At 49.9% G+C, this 4,179-nt stretch overlaps 1 long non-coding RNA gene across 1 annotated transcript; it reads left to right on the forward strand.

Annotated features, from left to right (window-relative positions):
- The first annotated feature begins 751 nt into the window (after positions 1–751).
- Positions 752–3,896, forward strand: LOC142069695 (uncharacterized). Its single transcript, XR_012665645.1, has 4 exons — positions 752–1,030; positions 1,301–1,403; positions 2,515–2,580; positions 3,414–3,896. It is a non-coding gene; the product is annotated as an uncharacterized LOC142069695 (long non-coding RNA).
- Positions 3,897–4,179: the final 283 nt, after the last annotated feature.

The following is a 4,179-nucleotide window of genomic DNA, read 5'->3' on the forward strand; positions in this document are numbered from 1 at the left end:
TCAAGACAGCAGGCAGGTTTCTAAGGACCCCTGCCTGGCTTCTGGAGGAATTTCATCAAAATGGAACTGTCGCTAAAATAGTTTGATGAATCAGCAAATTCAAATCAAAAATTCGTGCATGAAAGTGTTTCCGACTAGCTGTAGTTGGAATCCCTCAACTTTAGCGTAGAAGAGATGGCTGTGTGAGGTACGTGATGTGATTGTCCCTTAGTTACTAACTTGTGGGGCTTTCTTGGCTGTAGGAGGACGATGCTCTTCGTTTATTGTCCTTTGTCCTATTTGGCATCCTGGCCCGCCTGACCAAAAGAAAATGGAAGGGCTATTTCGCCGAGCAGGTTAGACAGAGCTGGGTCACACTTCTGCTGCACCTGCAAGACCCGAACCCCAGGGTTTCAGTGGTAAGACCGAGAGTGACTTATTTACTAAGCCAAAGGAATCTTCCTCCCAATGCCAGGGGAGATCTGCTATTCCTGCCTGCTGTGGAGGCCCAAATTCTCCCCTTAGTTCATTGCCCTCCTGCTGAGTCAGTTCCCGCCAGGTTGCTCCATGGCTGCCTCACCAGAATCCAGGATAGGTCATGGGTCTGAGCTCGACAGCTCTCTATTCCTGTCTGTCTCTGCACCCCAGGCCCCTGCCTCCCCAGAACAGAAGAGAGACCTGGTGAAGCAGCTTTCATAGGTAGATCTGTTCCAAAAAGACATTGATGCTACCTCTAGGTTGCAGTGGAAGCTCTCCCCTCTATTAGTCATTCCTGCATGTTTTCTGCCAATTACATCCAGATGAATCCCTTTTTATCCTGGAATAGATGAGCAGGCAAGCAGATGAGTTCCCTTTGAATGACCATAGCACTCAGTAGGGAACAATTAAATGGTGTGACACGCTTTCTTTTTTTCAGGAATGCAGAGCTACGTTTCACCTCTGTGTCCCGTTTTTGGGACTGAAGAGGCTCCAAACTGCAGTGAATGAACACCTTGATAGCACAGCTGAGCTGAAGCCTGAGGAGCTCCAGGTGGACATTTGCAGACACCTTGTGAGTGAGCTGTTGAAGTGTCTGAGATTCTTGACTGGAGTGGCGTGTGGTGGTGTAGAGATGTGTGATGGGTAATGGAAATAACGGTCAGAGTGGGATATATGACTGAGGGTGATGGAAAATGTAAATCTGCCACAGATCCCCATTTTTCCCACGTCCACCCAGTCACCTGTTCTTTCTCTGATTTACCTGTGGCTCGTAAAAGCATGTGCTGGCAGTCAAAGGGCACTTCTAGCCAGAGAGAGCTCATGTGTCCCTGATTTCCTCTAGGCCAAAGAGAATGCCGAGCTGCTGGAGAACTTGTACAAAAGCACCATCACGTACTTCTGTAGCAGCTGGGAAGAGATGCGGGCAGTTGCAGCCAAGTTAGCTGGTGAGAGATGATGCCCAGTGTCCCTTTTGGTATTCCCATTGAGGGAGAGAGAAGAAAATCCCACTGTGCAGCACTGAGCTGCCATTAATCTCTCTGTGCCTCAGCTTCCCATACATAAATGGGGATGTTAATATCCCTACCTCTCCAGTGTGGTGGTCGGAGGAAATCATGACTTGCTATAAAGTGCTTTGGGATTGTTGCAGGGAAAGCATGGTGCAGTCATTTAGTAGTAAAGGCTGGGACACTGTCTCGTAGGGCATGTTTACACTTGGAGCTGGGGGTCTAATTCCCAGCTTGATGAGACATACCCGCACTAGCCCTGAGTGCTAAAAATAGAGAGTAGCTGCGATGGCAGGAGCAGCAGGAAGTTTAAGCACCCCAAGTATGATCCCATCCAAACCCCAAAGTCGATTCTCAAGGTGGCTAGCTCCTCCCACTGCTCGTGCTGCTTTAGCTACATTCTAATTTTAGCATGCAAGCGCTGTCCGAGCTAGAGTGGGCCTGTCCCATTGAACTGGGAGTGATCTCCCTCGCCCAAAGTGCAGACCCACCCACAGTGTTGCTCAGTGCTCTTCACTACTACTTCATCATTGGGAGGCATGCAGCCCACCTGCCCTCAGCGCCTGCTGTTTCAGGTTCCTGGCCACACCACCTTGTCAAGGAGGCAAAAGGTTCCTCCGCTTTGGCCCTGTGCCCTCTTCTCCCAAGCATACCCAGGTGAGACAGGCAGGCGTTGTGCCCTAAGTCTCACCTATCAGTCACCTTGTGGGATCCCTGCTTAGAACTCACTTATTCCTGGCCCCAGTCCTTTGCTCAGACCACTAGACCAAGACACTAGCTTAGTATGTCTCCAATAACTGACAGCAGTGGCAAGAGGAACACAGACTCTTTAAAGCAAATGGGTTTTGTGTAAAGATTCTTAAAAAAAAAAAAAGTCTTTCTCATTCTCTTCAGTGTGCACTCTAAACTGCACTAGCATCCTCTTGCCCACAGCTCACCCTTAGGCCCACAGTAGGAGAGGCCAAAGACCTGTCTAGGGGCTGCTAATATCACTTTGCACTCAACAAGGGAAGGTTTTATTGTTGTTGTTTGTTTTCCATTGTGTATTTAGGCATCATCCTGGAACACACAGACAGGCAGCGTATGAAATGGCTGGACCTGGACCATCTGCTGATGTGTAAGTAATAAATACAGCTGAAGTTCTGCTCATCCGTGAGTTCTAAAGGAATTTAGCTGACAAGCAGCTGTAACCGATAGCACTGGTGCAAAGTGCATCAGCCACACGTCAAAGGACAAATTCACTCTTGCCCAGTAGAAAGTCAGCTTTAATTTCCCCTGAAGGAGGAAGCTGCAGAGGGTGTGATGTGAGTCCGTGCATCTCCTGGTTGTCCTGGCAAGGCCCCCTCCGCAGCCAGTGCTATCCACTCTTTGGGCTTTATTGGCTCTCTGTGGACTCCCCAGGTGAGGAGAAATTGTAGCCACTTTCTGCTACCCCAAATTTCCCACCAGCAATTTTTCTTCCAGTAGGTGCCCTGCATCCTGCACAAAGCAGCTTGGACCTGGCCTCTGTTCAATTCCAGGGTTATTGGAGCTCAGACAGTGGCTCTTGAATAGAGATGGAAAATAAACTTAAAAGTGGAAGCTATTGAAACAATGGACCTTCTTCCATTTACAGCAGAGTGGATGACTTTCTGGTCGAGTCAGGGTCTCCCCGCTTGTTGGGAGCATGGAAGGGAGCCAATGGAGGAAGCTAAAGCTTTCTTTGTATTGGAGAGCTTCTGTAGCGTGGTATTCAGAGGTAGTAAGTCTCCAGCTATTTCCGGCACAGGTGACAAGATGAAAAGTGAGGCATATTCATCTCTCATGTATTTTCCACCCCAATAGAAGGACTGAGCCTAGTTTCACATTTTACCATGTGATCATTCTGCTCTGGTACTTCAAGATTCTGTGATCACGCTTAGCTGTGATTTGACAGTCTGTATACTGACATGTTGTCCTGTGTCATTTCAGCTCTCCAGGTCCTCAAGAAAGACCCAAGTCCCTCTGTCCAGCTGGTGGCAACGGAGGTCATAAGTGACATCTGTCCTGGCCGAGTGCTTGGGGACTGAAGCGGAACGGAGACAAACAGAAGAAGGCGCTCCAGTAGTATAAGGGCCCTACCGTCAATCAAACGTTAACCCCACCCTTGGCCCTCGTAAGCCTTGCCCACCGGTCACTGGAAGTCCCAAGCCATGAGGTATTACTTCCAGGGTCAAGGCGGACAAATGACCGGAAGCAAGGTGTGTCATGTGACCCCTCTAAGAACTCCTCCCATTGTCCTCTACCAATCGGGATGGGTTTCGCCCTGATAGGAACGCCCCAAGAGAAGATTTGACCAATCAGGGGGAGTTCCGGGGCAGGATGACCTGTCTGGAAGTGGTTCGTGTGACCCCTCTAAGAATTCCTCCCACCACCCTCTACCAATCAGGAGGGGTTTCAGCCACTGGAAACCACCCCGAGAGGAGGTTTGACCAATCATGGGAAGTTCCGGGGTGGGGTGATCTGTCTGGAAGTGGTTTGTGTGACCCCTCTAAGAATTCCTCCCACCGCCCTCTACCAATCAGGAGGGGTTTCAGCCACTGGAAACCACCCCGAGAGGAGGTTTGACCAATCATGGGGAGTTCCGGGGTGGGGTGATCTGTCTGGAAGTGGTTTGTGTGACCCCCTAAGAATTCCTCCCACCGCCCTCTACCAATCAGGAGGGGTTTCAGCCACTGGGGACCACCCCGAGAGGAGA

The sequence above is a fragment of the Caretta caretta genome, chromosome 20 (genome assembly GCF_965140235.1).
Source record: "Caretta caretta isolate rCarCar2 chromosome 20, rCarCar1.hap1, whole genome shotgun sequence".
In the NCBI taxonomy this organism is placed as follows: Eukaryota; Metazoa; Chordata; order Testudines; family Cheloniidae; genus Caretta; species Caretta caretta.